Below are 14,838 nucleotides of genomic sequence, written 5' to 3' on the forward strand. Positions count from 1 at the left end.
TGACTTCGCTTAGTGATAGATTGTAACATGGAATGACAAACTAAAGAAACCCTGTCTCTCATAAATAGATTTTTGGTAGAATATTGTGTCATAGGAACAGAAACTAAACAACAAAAAAACTAGTATTGTACATAGTGATTGTCCCTACTTCTTGTATCAAATTTTAAAGTAATATCCTTAGTCACCAGTCAAATGTAAATAAACAAAACCTTCCCATTTCTCCTTTAAGTTGTCAGAATGGCTAAATCCAATTAGAGAGAGAGAGAGAGAGAGAGAGAGAGAGAGAGAGAGAGAGAGAGAGCTTATTCCCCTAGGATATGGATTAAGGGGGGACTTATCCATTGCGGTTGAGACTGCAAACTTAGACAGTCTCTATGGAAATCAGTTTGGAAGTTCCTCAGGAAAATGGGAATAAATCTATTTCAAGATCTAGCTATACCACTCTCTATCATATAGCCACAGACATGATTATCCAACTATTCATTGCTGCTTTATTCATAACAGCCACAAACTGGAAAAAAACATAGATGTCCCTTAGCAGATGGATGGGTAAAAATGGTTGTACATTTACACATGTAATAGTACTTAGGCATTAACATAAAAATAATAACATTAGTTAGTAAATTGAAATAAATAGAAAAATTATCCCAAGAATGATAACCTGGGCTCAGAAATAAAAATAAAGTATTATTGGCTTATACATGGCTATTAGCTGTTAAGTCCACAGCCAACCTACCACAAAGTTTATGTATAGAGGAAGGAAACAGGGGCAATATATCAATCTTTCAAGGGAAATAAAATGCATAGTTATGAATAGGGTGCTGTAACTGCAACATCAGTCTGACAGGAAAGAAGACAACAAGAAAACAATGCCTTCTAAACACAACTGGACCAACACACATATTAACTGGAAGAGATTTTGGCAACTTGGACAGGTCCTACAGGGGTCTGCATATGATGAGGTCATAGAGTTGAAAGGGAAGTGGGTATATGCACCTATCACTAACCCAGAAGCTATATCCAAATGTAAATGAAAATTAATTGTTCTCCAAGGGAGTCTCTGTAGAGAAAAGAACTATTTTTATGGTTAGTTGATAGGCATTAGAAGTTGATCACCAACAGAAAACATGTCCAGCAGCTGTTAGCCAACAGAAACACACACAGTGACATTTTGGGGGATTTCTTATCTTATAAAATCATGTCAAATCTTTTTTATCTTTAATTTCTTGTCATTTTAAAATTATTTTTTTTTATTTTTGGAATATCTCTTTTTGTACCCTACAAATCCTTTTCCTATACTATGGTTTGTGGTTCTATGTTTTTATGAGATTCCTAAGTGTAGAAATGAGAGGATCATGGTACATATATGTGTTTCTTGTTTGTTTTGTTTGTCTCTTCTCCTTCTGTTTGTAGTATTTTCCTACTCTGATATGTTCACTTTTGATGTATCTTATATTAGATTTTACTCTTATCCCTTAGAAACTTACCTTTCTTTTTTCTAATGAAAGAAAAAATGAGGGTTGATCCAGTTGAGAAGCAAGGTGAGAAGTGGGAGGAGTAGAGAGAAGGGCAAACGAAATCAGAATATATTATATGAAAAAAACTATTTTTCATGAAATAAAAACAGTAAAGTTAAATTTATTTAGTATATTTTGTTTTATAATCCTGTAGTTTCTTGAGAATTTTGATTTCATATTCATTTTACTCTTAAAACGATAAAACAATCACATCATTTCACCTTTCTTTTTCTTACCACCAATTCTTTCCCTTTTACTCTTCTTGCTTAAGACAAGATTATATTCTCTTTTTATTTCTTAAACTTATCCAGGTCAACCTGTGCAGTATTACTTTTATGTTTTTTCATGGCTGACTACTTGATATTGAACAATCAACTATGTAAGGTATAGTCTGTGAGGAGGACAATTTTTCCCTCTGTCAACATTCCTTAATTACCTATAGTTATATATGTAAGATTGAGACATTGTGGTCTTGTTCACTTGTGCCCTTCTTTAGTTGTCCATTGCTTAGTTCATGTTTAGTTAGCATAATTGGTATTATTTTATTAGCGAAGCTTCTGGAATTATTACGAGACAGAGACTCCTAGAAAATTTCTTGATTCTCTGGCTCTCCCACTATTTCTACCATGTCTTCCACAATATTTTTGTGTTGTGTTTTGAGGAAGTTGTTTTGTAGCTGTACCCAATGTGGATATGGTCCATAAGTTTACAGTTTAAATATTGTAGTATTTCTATATTGGACTCTGTATGTTGTAAAGAGATTTTTTTCCTTGCTGAGGAACTATAACTATACTTGCATGTGGGTATCATGACAAATATTTATAATAAAGTTAGGGATTATTCTGATCTAGTAAAGTCAAACTTTTAGATTTCATCCAAGATACCTGAATTTAAAAATAAGAGTAATTGATTAAGCTTTGAGTATATATCATGGTTTCCTCTTGTCGAGTGCTCCTTAATCTAATTAGGTAGCTACTGGTTATTAACAAGGTATGCATGCCATTTACAAACCTCAAGGGTTTCTTGCCATGCTATGCATTTTTGTGGATCAAAAGTTTCAATAGCTAGATAGGACTTTTGGTTGTTTCCCTCCTTTCAAAGATTGCTCACATTTTCTGATACTATGAAAGCTAGTACTCAGGAAAGAGGCATTCAGTACTTTACAGCTCAAGAAACTCTGGACCCTATGTCTGAAGTGTATGATGTTAATATCAATCTCAATATTTATAATATTTTGAAATTCCATTGACCATCCTTGATTACCAACTCAAAAGATGGTATTCTTCATTTATTTTTCTTTTATTTCGTATAAATTTTTATTTTAATAACTTCTCAACTTTATATTTTGAATATATATTGTATTTTTCTAAGGACTGGTCCACATTTCCTGACATGGAAAATCTATACAACCACAAAAGAGAATTAGTCAGCAAGATTGTACAAGTATAATTCATATCCTGAGTTCCTTATCAGGATCCAGGATGTTAATGATGCTTCATCTTCCTCACCAAAGTCCGTCTGTTTCTGTGGCCCCCACACTGCAGAGGAGGGCACTCTTTGTGCACTACTTTGTGTTTCAGAGACAAGAAAGCATGTGTTTTTTAAAAGTTCATGGTATGAAGAAGATGCCAAGGGCAAAATACATTTTTTTAAATTATTTGCAAACAGAATTTTATTTATTTATTTTTAGTTAGGGACAGTTCAAGTTTGGCAGACTTGGAATGTTGGGAGACAGTCTTAACATTTTCTTCTAACTTTCCTCCTAATGTCACTTTGTATCTGTGCTCTTCTACCTGCATAGGTGCACAAGAGTAGCATCAACTCCTTCAGTGTTGTGTCTAAATTACAAGAATTATTTCCTTTCATTCATTTCATTTCTTCCACTTTGCTTATTCTTCCCCATATTTGCTGTTGTAACTCTACTGTATAACCTGAATAATTTGTTATGAAAAAAAAATTGACCCAGATGTTTAATAGTCTCCATTGATATTATTAGGATAAAGGGCAAAGTTTTACTAGGTGCCAGAAACCAGCACTGACTGCCTTTTCTTCTCAATGCTCAGGGTGCTCATGCTGCCTTTCAGGAACTGAGAACAAATCTAGCTCCTGCCAGTAGGGGGATTTCAAACATTCTGCCTTCTGCATAACCTCCAGCCCCACTTCATGAGTGTGTTTGTGTGTGTGTGTCCATCCATATGCATGAATGCTTTTATTGTTGAAACCATCATAATCATTACAACATACGTCTAAACTTATTTCATCCAAAGCACCAGCCACTCTACCCTTTCACTATCTTTTTGAAGCAATTCTCAGACATACTATGAAATTTACCTCCATGAAATGTCTCTTAGGGGCCACCTTACTTTCTTCATCTTCCTGCCAGACTGCATTAGAGTAAGAAATTATCACATTCCAATTGTCTTGACATGTGTTATGTCTCTGAGTGGCTTTAGCTATAACATATATTTTCTCTTGGGATAGGGTTCTATTTTTTTTATATATATATAAACAAGTCCATTTAAATGAAAACAAACAACATTTATAGACAATATTTGGGAATTTGGGCGTTGTTCTTTACAAACTACTTCATGCTGGTAAGGGGTGCTGTCATGGGGGATTCTAAGAAGATGCAGAAATTCTGGCTGTAGTCTGCAAGGCTACTTTGTCCAGCTGTTTTGAATGTAGGATCACTTGGCATTCTGTTTCAGGCGGTCTGGCATGATCAAACCACATTAGTCTGGAAGGAATCCACATCTTTTCATTTTCTGTGGAAACAAAAATAGAAATCCTTTTCCCCAGGAACTTGTCCTTGAACTTAAATTTTGGAGTCAAAGCATGTTTTATTTATTTATTTTATTTATTTTTAATTTATTATTTTACATGTCGATCCCAGTTCCCTCTCCCTCTTTCCCTCACTCCCTTCTTCCCCCTCCCTTCATCCATCCCTCACTTTTAGCCTCTCTGCCCTCTCACATATACTCTAACCACCCTCCCCTCCCATCCCCCACCACAATTCCATATGTAGGGCAACGCCATCCAGTTGGGGTCATGTAGATCTGACAGGTCATGTAAAGTTGGGGCTTCTCTCTTGTATCCTAGTTCCTCTGGTGGTGTGAATTATAGGCTGTTGATCCTTTGCTCTAGGTCTAAAATCCATATATGAGTGAGTACATACTGTGTTCCTCTTTTTGTGACTGGGTTACCTCATTCAGGATGGTTTCTTCAAGTGCCATCCACTTGCTTGCGAATTTCAAAATACCACTATTTTTTTCTGCAGAGTAAAATTCCATTGTGTAGATGTGCCACATCTTCATTATCCATTCTTCAATTGAGGGGCATCTAGGTTGATTCCAGGTTCTTGCTATTACAAATAGTGCTGCTATGAACATAGTTGAACACTTTCCTTTGTTGCATGGATGTGGATCATTTGGATATGTGCCTAAGTGGGGGATTGCGGGTCCTGTGGTAAACTAATTCCCATTTTCCTGAGGAACCGCCGTACTGATCTCCAAAATGGCTGTACGAGTTTGCACTCCCACCAGCAGTGGAGGAGTGTTCCCAAAAGAGGGTATTCTTAAATTAGATGATTTTAGTTAAATTATATATGTATTTTTTACCCATATTCATGTGTATTATAGGATTTTGTAATTAGATAGTTAATAATTAATAATGATTCCTTGTGACTTTTTGCAATGTACATATTGCTATTTTACCTACAATCTTATATTTCCCTTCCTCCTCCTTCACCAGTTGCAACTTCTTCTTCCCATAGTACACATACAGACATGCCTGCAAAACACACATATACATCATGTAAAATAAATATTTCTAAAAATATAATAGACTAAGAAGACAAAGGTATAAGTGAAGAGAATAATGACTAAATTCCTCTGCAGAAAACATGCTAGCAAAAACAGAATGGAGTGAAATATTAATGTTTTTAAATGAGTATCAATTTACTATTCTGGGCTCAGCAAAGCCTGGACAAATAAAACTTAAAGGATTTTTCTGCCAATGTTCTGTTTTGTAATGAACACTTTTGAACATAAAAATTTTGTGGGTTAGAACTTCAGTGTACATAAAACATGGAGCACCACATGGTAGGAAAAGAAAATTTTATGACAGTGTACTCAAGGCCTCTTCCTAAAGAAACATTCATATAAAGACTGTTTTCACATTCACCTATCTTATAAAATTTAAGGAAGCCTTGTGAGGGAACATAATCACTCTTTTTATAACTATAATAGCAAAAAAATGCAATAAGGCTCTGGTAAATGAAAGGTTATTCATGTCTTTTTCTGCCAATACCAAGTGATACAGTAGAGAACAATGTTCCATTTCTGTGGTGAGGAAACAGCATTTACTTTTAAACAAAGGATATGCAGTACAGTCAAAAGAGTCAGAGACACCATCCCCACTCCCACACTTCTGAGTACAACAAGAACACAAAGCTACAAAACCATAACATATATGCATAAGATCTAGCTTAGACACATAATTGGTCCATGTCCATATGGGGATTTGTGTCCAGTCTTATATCTTGTTAGGTTATGTACAGTGTATATCCCTTAGAGGTCTGAAGTTTCTTTTCTCCACCATTCCCCCTTTTGAAATGAAACAGATGAAGAATTGATCTGGTAGAGGGAAAGTTTGGGGGAAGGACTTGGAAGAGAGGAGCGAACGATAATAGCAGTTGGGTAGTAATGTATGAGAGAATAATAAAGTTTTAAAAGTAGAAAAGATGGCTCTTGAGATTGATAATGGCTCAGCAGGTGTTTTGCTGCTCTTGCAAAGAAATCTAGCACACACTTCAGACTACTAAAAATAATCACATGTAACTAGAGATCAATAGACCTGATGCCCTCTTTTTCAATATTTGAGCACTCTTTCATTTGTGTATGTGCATACATACATACAAATAAAACTATTTTAAAGACTAGTACAGAAGAAATAAATAATGGCAAAATAAAAAGCTATTGCACTTATTCATGATAAATTTAAGAGATTAAAAGTTAATAATAATGATGGCATAATAATGTGTTCAGTAAATCAAACTTATTAATAAGTGAAATGAATTAGGACAATATTACAAAGGAGAAATTAAAAGAAAATATTGCTTTATGGTATTTATACTTCCTGGATACTGGTATATTGTGATTTAACAGAAGACAATATGCTTATGAATGTATTGCAAAAGGAAGGAAACCATAAAAACATGTGAAAGGAATGTTCAATGCAAATACTAAGAGAGGAAAAAAGTGGAATAAAGAAAAAAGAGATAAAAATAGACAGGCAATAACATAGTTGATTTCATATCTTTGATTAATGGACAGTGAACTGAACAAACAAGAAGGAGAATAAAAGAACAGAAATTCCTTATATTTATGGTTGTGAATCTAGCCTTTAACAGCTGAGCTATCTCCCAGCCCAATAACAGAAATTTCTATAAACAATTACAGAAATTGTTATAGTATATCAACAATCATTTTACACATGAATTGAATGAAAAAATAATAAAAAGTCATAGTGAGTATGAAGAGCATTGACAGTCTATAAAGTAGCAATAATTCTACATATGTACTTCAAACCAGAGAGTGTGTGTGTGTGTGTATGTGTGTGTGTGTAAGAGAGAGAGAGAGAGAGACAGAGAGACAGAGAGAGAGACAGAGAGAGAGAGACAGAGAGAGAATAGAGTCAAAAGATGAGACATGGTAAGCCTGTTTCTCTAAATCAAAATAGTAAATATTTTGTTTCACACAGGTCTGACTGCAAATTAAGGAACACTATTACAGCTAATAAGCATGATGGCAAAGTAGAGCTTTCGAGACAATAGAGCCCTCATTTTTTAAAAATCCTACCATATACACAAGGAAATGAAGCACAACAAAAGCCAAGAACAATCTAAATAGACATATCTTACAAATCTTCCCCAATTTTGAAGCTTATCATTATATTAATATCTGAATAAATATATATTTGCACATGGATATTTGTATGAAAAGTTATATATTTATGTGTGAACAAGGTCTCACACTGATATGGGATAGAGTAGCTAACTATTTTGATACCAAGAGGAATGCTCTTCATCTGAACACTGAAATTACAGGCAGCTTGCCACACTCAATCAAATGTTGAAATGGCTACTATGTACAAAAATTCAGGTCCACAAACTTGCAAGAAATGACCAATGCACAATCTCCCTAGGTTTGTTTTGTAAAGGTGTTATGCTTACCTATTGTTTGTTTTATGCTTATCTGTTGTTACCTTGTCCATTCTTACAGGTATGGCTGGAGCACATCATGTCAGCTGGGACAATCACTTCAGACAATCAGTTAAAATGTCAAATCATTATGAAAATCTCAGTATTCCTCAATTCAATGTGATAAAACTAATTTGTAGATACCAAAAACACTGACACTGACTATTTGGTAACAGAAATATAAGAAACCAGCAATAGAAAAACCTCAGAGTTTAAAAATAACGGACACAGGAATAAACCAAGACAGAGATGTTGAACAGATTCATGAACTGATATGTCACTTAAAATGGAATTTATAGAGTCAGTTTAGTGTGTTATAACATCTATAGTGAACAAGGTTAATCCTAAATTCCATGCTGATATGAAATACAGAACCTATATTCTCTGATATTAATTGTTCATCAACATTATATTCAAATATACTACAGTTGATATTTTATAGTTTTAATATATGAAACATATGAAGTGGATATACATTAGGAAAAGAAAAATTTATAGAAAATATAAAATTTTTTGACCATCATTTGAATGTTGGGAAGCCTTTGCTCAGTCATTGTAGCAGTACTCTTTATTAGGAGCACTTTCCTGCCAGCCTTGTCCCAGAGACTTTTCAGTCATTCCCCCACCCCAAACACACACACACACACACACACACACACACACACACACACACACACAGACTCTATTAGTCTTAAATCTGTTAGCCAATGGCTAGACCTTCTTATTGGCTAGCTCCATCTTAGCTATTAACTACTTTCTATCAATCTAAGTGTTTCCACATGGTCTTACTGGAGAGAGTGATAGTCTGTTCCTCTTCTACTTCCAATGGCCTATATCTTGACTCCTCTCTGCTACATCTCCCAGAATCCTCTTTGTCTTACATCCCTGCCTGTCTTGCTTTCCTGTAGGCCAACAGTGCTCTATTCATTAACCAATGAGAGATACATATATACAGAATGACATCTCCAATCAGCTCTTGGTGGTTTTTGTTTTTTGTTTTGTTTTTGCTGTTGTTACTGGTTTTGATTCAGGATTTTAACCTATAGCATAGTCTGTTCTAGAATTATGCAGATGAATGTACATGCAAAATCATGGAGATTGCCCTTTCCTCAACTCACTGGATGTAGAGGTGTGTATGATGCCTGAAAAAAAAATGTTTAATGCAGTTGTTATGTACCACTATAGCTCTCCTAAGTTCACAGTACAGTGAATTTCAGTTAATTCACCAAGGTGAACAATGCTTCCTTCACTATTAATTAGAAAATACTTTTAATCATTTCCATAGTTTAATATTCATTAGAAGATTGTTTCTCTCTGATACATTCAATTCTATGAATTACTTGCCATGCTTTCTTCTTTAACAGATTTCCATATTGTGTGTATACATGTATGCAAACTCATAGAAATGTGTGTATCACATACCGAAAATAGGTATAATTAATGTAGAAATTCTTTCGTTGGTATTACCTGATTTTGCAAAATTTGTAGTTTGTATGTTGAAACAATCAATGCATAATTGCTTTTTATGGTATAAAATTTTATTCATCCAAAACTTGATATGTTCACTTGATTTTCATTGATATGGATATTTGCATTCATGGTTTGTATTGACTATTAGCTTGAAAACATTTGATGAGAATGTAAATTACTTGATCATAAGTTAACTCTGTGTACACTTTCATGAACAACATTCTGTTTTCTAAAATGTTTATTTAGTTTGATATTCTCCAAAAGTACATTGGTTTAATTTCTCAACAGTGACTGTTTAGCCATTTCCTTTCCCATTGTAATATCATTTTAGATTTTGATTTTCATTTGTGGGGTATCCAAATTCAGAGTAATGAAATAAAATAGAGAATCTAGTAAAAAAAAATGCACACAGTCATAGTTATTTAGTTTTCCACAAAGCTGTCTAATACATACATGGGGAAAAAAAAGCAACTTAGTGTTCCCTATAAGTATTATAAAATTGAGAAACCACATGAACAGGAATGAAACTAGATTTATATCTCTTGGTTGCCTTAAAAAAATGAATTTAAAAATGGATAAAAACCTCCTTTCCGGGGCAAGTTGGTGGAATACGACTTGACCACCTCTATCGTGAACTTTCTGGACTAGCACTTGGTCTTCCGGCTCCTTGAGTTTATCTCTGTGAAAGAGATATATAATTCAAAAGAATTATCACAAGGGAAATTGGATCTTCTTAGTGATACCAACATGGTAGACTTTGCTATGGATGCCTACAAAGACATTTATTCTGATAATATCCTCTTGCTTTGAGAGAACAAAGAACTACAGTTGTTGCACAACTGCAACAGCTCCAGGCAGAAACAGAAACAATTGTGAAGATGTTTGAAGACACAGAATCTACAAGGCAGATGTAGTAACCAGGGATGGTCAGATGTTATTTGATTTCCTTGCAGACAAGCATGGGTTTAGGCACGGGTATTGAAATACACTGTACAGATATGAAAATTCCAGTATGAATGTGGGAATTACTCAGGAGCTGCAGATTATCTTTATTTCTTTAGGGTTTTAGTTCTAACAACAGATAGAAACACATTATGTTCACTCTGGGGAAAACTGGCCTCTGAAATCTAGAGGCAGAATTGGAATGCAACCATGGCAGACCTTACTGGGTTAAAAAAGACCATACACAATAATTCTGTGAGTTGTCCACTTTCTTCAGCAGTGAACATGGCTCATTCATTGGTCATTGTGTTTTTCAACCATCTGAAAGGCTGTGTTAATATTATTGATCTCTTCCTTTACCAACCACAGTACCTTAATGCAATACAGACAATTTGTCTACATATTCTTCACTATTTGACCACTGCAGTCATAACAAATAAAGATGTGCAGAAACCCCGGCTGGTGCTTAAAGATCTCTTGAAAGCTATTCAACAGGAGTCTTACACATATAAAGACTTGACTACAGAATTTGTTGAATGCTTGTTTGTTAACTTTGAGTTTCATGGGGGCTTAGAAAAAGCTGAGGGAATGTAAATCAGTGCTTGTGAATTGGTGGCTTGTCTTGAGGACTTCATTGAAAATGCCTGTCTCTTCATATTTGCAGCTTTTTCTTGTATCCACCAGTGAATCAGCAGAATTAATATGTTAGCAGATAAATTGAATATGACTTCAGAAGAAGCTGAAAGGTATAATGTGAATTTGATTAGGAATGCAAGGTTTGATGCCAAGACTGATTCTAAATTAGGTTTTGTGGTAATGGGTAACAATGCTGTCTCACCCTATCAGTAAGTGATTGAAAAGACTATAAGTCTTTCTTTTAGAAGCCAAATGTTGGCCATGAATATCGAAAAAAAACTTAACCAGAACAGTACATCAGAGGCTCCCAACTGGGAAACCCAAGATACTGGCTTCTACTAAAGAATTTTAAAGAAAAGAAGAAAAATGAATAATGCAAGACATAATAACCATTATATATAAAGGACAACATACATTTTTAGAAGCAATTGGTGTTTGCTATAAATTGTGAAGAATTTAAATAAACTTGGCTATGCTTCATTTTAAAAAAAAATGGATAAAAACCATGAAATAAGATAGATAAATGAAACTGCTAGAGGAAAATATATGAAATAAACTTCAAGATATAGGCCTAGTAAAGAACTTTGAAATAAATTAAAAACTGACAAATGATTACAGAAATTTTTAAATTTCCACAATTTAAGAAAAATAATTACCACAACTAGCCTACAGAATGAGAAAATAAAAATGAACAAAAGACAAAACAAACCAAAAAAAATATTAGGAATTGTGTTTCTTGGATTATTTAGCCCATTGAATTACTCATTACTTTTAAATATCATTTTATAAAATTTAATTGACAGATTTTTAAATTTCTGATATGTTATTTCTGTGAACAGTCTGGTGAAGAGTAGCCCATCCAAGGCACAAGCATTCATCATGTTTTGTTGTAATTTATTTGAATTTCAGTATTTAATGTGATATTTTAGTTTCAAAATCATATCCATTTTATATAGTACACCTGCTTGCATATGCTACCTAATTTGAAGTAAGTAAGTTTATTTTATTTTGTTTTGTCAAAGTGGAATATCAGCATATTTCCCATGTTATTTTTAAATTCACAGACTTAGATGGCAAATCCTCTTCATTGCCATTTATGATGGAGATCATAGAATCCTGCTATCATGCACACTAAAACATAGTATTTGGAAGTTCACATCAGAGTGATGAATGAAAACCACTCCAATCCTTCCTATGGCCTGCTTCAGCTGTGCTTTTCATAGCTTTGATCTAAGATGGGAGGGCCAGTCAATATAGTCAGGGAAACACACTTTATTTCACTGTTAGAGTCCATTTTAGAAAAAAATCTTCAGCAATAAAAATGCACTGTTGTGGATCTGAGTGACAATAAATAACACTGTAAAATTTAGTGTAAATATTTAGTGTAAATTTTCCTCTTGTCTTAGGAAGAGTATCAAGAGCTGATGTTACACTGGATATTATCTATTTTGCCATGCCTGAACTTAGAGGAGATCATTCTTGGATTATCATATAGTGAAGATTCTCATAGAAATGCCAATGAAAGTGCTCTGGCTCTCATGAAGTCTCACTCCCTTTGTACTTCACATTTTGCCTCCAGTAATTTTTCAAAATTACCACTTAAATGCCCTTCTAGCACTTTATTCAGCTGGGTCTATTTCAGGTTTGTACATCTTGGCTGAGACTTTTAAAATGTATTTGTTCACATAATAAGATGTCAATTTGTTCTGCCTTGGCTGTCTGATAGGTTCAGAAAATATAATTGGTTTTTGGAATGTATTTTCAACTCATTGAAGTAAAGATATAACAACTTTCAAGCACTTCACATGTTGGACTTGGGAATGAAACTCTTACTATGCCTTTTCCATGTGATTACACAAGCATTCCAATTAAAATTAAAGGATTATGAGAGTACAAAAGGGAAGAGTGGACAGAGGGATGGATCAGATGTTAAGCACTCAGGCTATTCTACATGATTTAATTAATATTTATAGACTATTCTCTTCAACAGCAGAATGTAAATATTTCATTTGAGCTCACACACAACATTGACACATTTCAAGTATTTAAACCATTAGAGTACCTTTAGTAATTGAAATTAAAAATTTATATTGAAGTAAAGACAGCTCTTGTGAGTTGATTATCTATATTAGATAAAGTGAGTCAACATTGCAGCATGGATTAGAAATGGGATAATGAGACTTCTTTAATTAATTCTGCACCTCATTTTTAACTGGATTATTTGGAATTTTGATGTCTAGTTTCTAGAGTTCTTTATATATGTTAGAAATCAGATGTGGGCTTGGCGAAAATCTTTTCCCTTTCTGAAAATTGTAGTTGTGCTTCTCAGTTTTCGGAGGTCCGATTTATTGATTTTTGTTCTCAATTGGTCAATTTTCCTGTATGAAGTTAAGTTCTACAAAGTCCAGAGATTAGCCTACATGTCATCTGACTGAGGGTTGACCAAGAAGCACTTTTAGAGGTCCTGATCATGCCGAGCAAATGAAGGGTGAGCACTTAGTATCACCAGATCAAAAAAGAGCCTTGGTGCTAAGGAGGAGGGTATATAAGGCTATGCCCCATCACTTAATAAATGAGTCTGCTGTTTGTATTTCACCTGACCCCTGGTGTCTGTACTGCCGATGCTAAGCCTTCTAACACTGTCCCTTGAAGAAGCTATTAGGACCAGGCAACATGCCCCAACTGTCATCATAGATTCTTCATCCAGTACGTTATGGAACTAAATGCAGAAATCCACAGCCAAGTACCAGGCTGAGCTCCAGGAATCCAGTTGAAAAAGAGTGAGAAGGGAATATATGAGTAAGAGTGGTCAAGATCATGAAGGGGGAATCTACAGAGAGAGCTGACCAAGCTTCTGGGAACAAAAAACTCTAGACTGACAGCTGTGGAACCTCCATGAGACCAAGCTAGGCTCTCAGTATGTTCAACTCAATTATGTAATTTTGGTCTATATGAGGGGCCCCTGACATTAGGAATGAGATCTATCTGGTCCATGAAGTAGCATGTGGGAGCCCATTCTCTAGGATGGAATTCCTTGTTCAGCCTTATTGCAGGAGGTAGATACTTGGTCTTGCCCCAACTTAATGGGCCAGGCTTGGATGACTCCTCATAAGAGTCACTTTGGGGAGAATAGATAGGGGGAAAGGGGCTGAGGGAGAGGTGAGGGGAACACAAGATAGGGTGGGTAGTAGATATGTGATTGGAATGTAAAATGAAACTCATAAAATATGAAAGAAGAGAGAGAAAAAATAAAAGAAAGGAATAAAGGAGGGAAGGAAGGAAGGAAGAATCAAGAAGTAAGGAGGGAAGTAGCTTATGAGAAAACTGAATAGTAATGGGGAAAGAGTCAATTTTTTCAGCAATTTTGCCCCTAGTAGGTTTCACATTCTGTAGTGGAAAGTGTTGTGCCATTAAGCATACTGATTGGACTTAGTGTTTTATAAAAGTATTTAAAAGGAGGATATGAAATTTAGAGGCAGACACAATGGGGGATATTGTGAGGAGAAGCAGAGAATGAGGTGACCTAACTACATTTTACAAATATATAAAGTTCTCAAAACTAAGTTAAAAACTGTACTAAATATAATATGGATAATGCCTATGACACCTTATCATGATCCTTGGTGTTCTTTTTCAGAAAAACACCTGTGTCCACCTACATTCACACATACACGCACACACACACACACACACACACACACACACACACACACAGAGTGAGAGAGAGAAATAGAAAGAGACAAACCTACAAACTGTTTATTCTGAAATTTATTTAACTGAGTGAAGAAACTAAACTAATGCAAATGTTTTCATTCATTTATTAGTCAATCTAAAGTGAACATATTTACTGCTATGTGTCAGTCATGATTGGTGATTTAAATTGCTTATTGTAAACTCATGGAATTTAATTTATTTATTTTAATCCATTACTGTCTACACTTTGTGTCTTAGGCATACTTGTTGCTACAGTGTTAATATTAATCCGTGGCCACTTCAGAAAACCTAACTCTTAGA

General features: G+C 34.6%; 1 pseudogene; it reads left to right on the forward strand.

Moving 5' to 3' along the window:
- The window catches only part of LOC127232896 (eukaryotic translation initiation factor 3 subunit E-like), a 47,788-nt pseudogene extending 36,622 nt beyond the window's left edge, over window positions 1-11,166 (forward strand).
- The last annotated feature ends 3,672 nt before the right edge of the window (window positions 11,167-14,838 follow it).

Source organism: Phodopus roborovskii, unplaced genomic scaffold (genome assembly GCF_943737965.1).
Source record: "Phodopus roborovskii unplaced genomic scaffold, PHOROB, whole genome shotgun sequence".
Taxonomy (NCBI): Eukaryota; Metazoa; Chordata; class Mammalia; order Rodentia; family Cricetidae; genus Phodopus; species Phodopus roborovskii.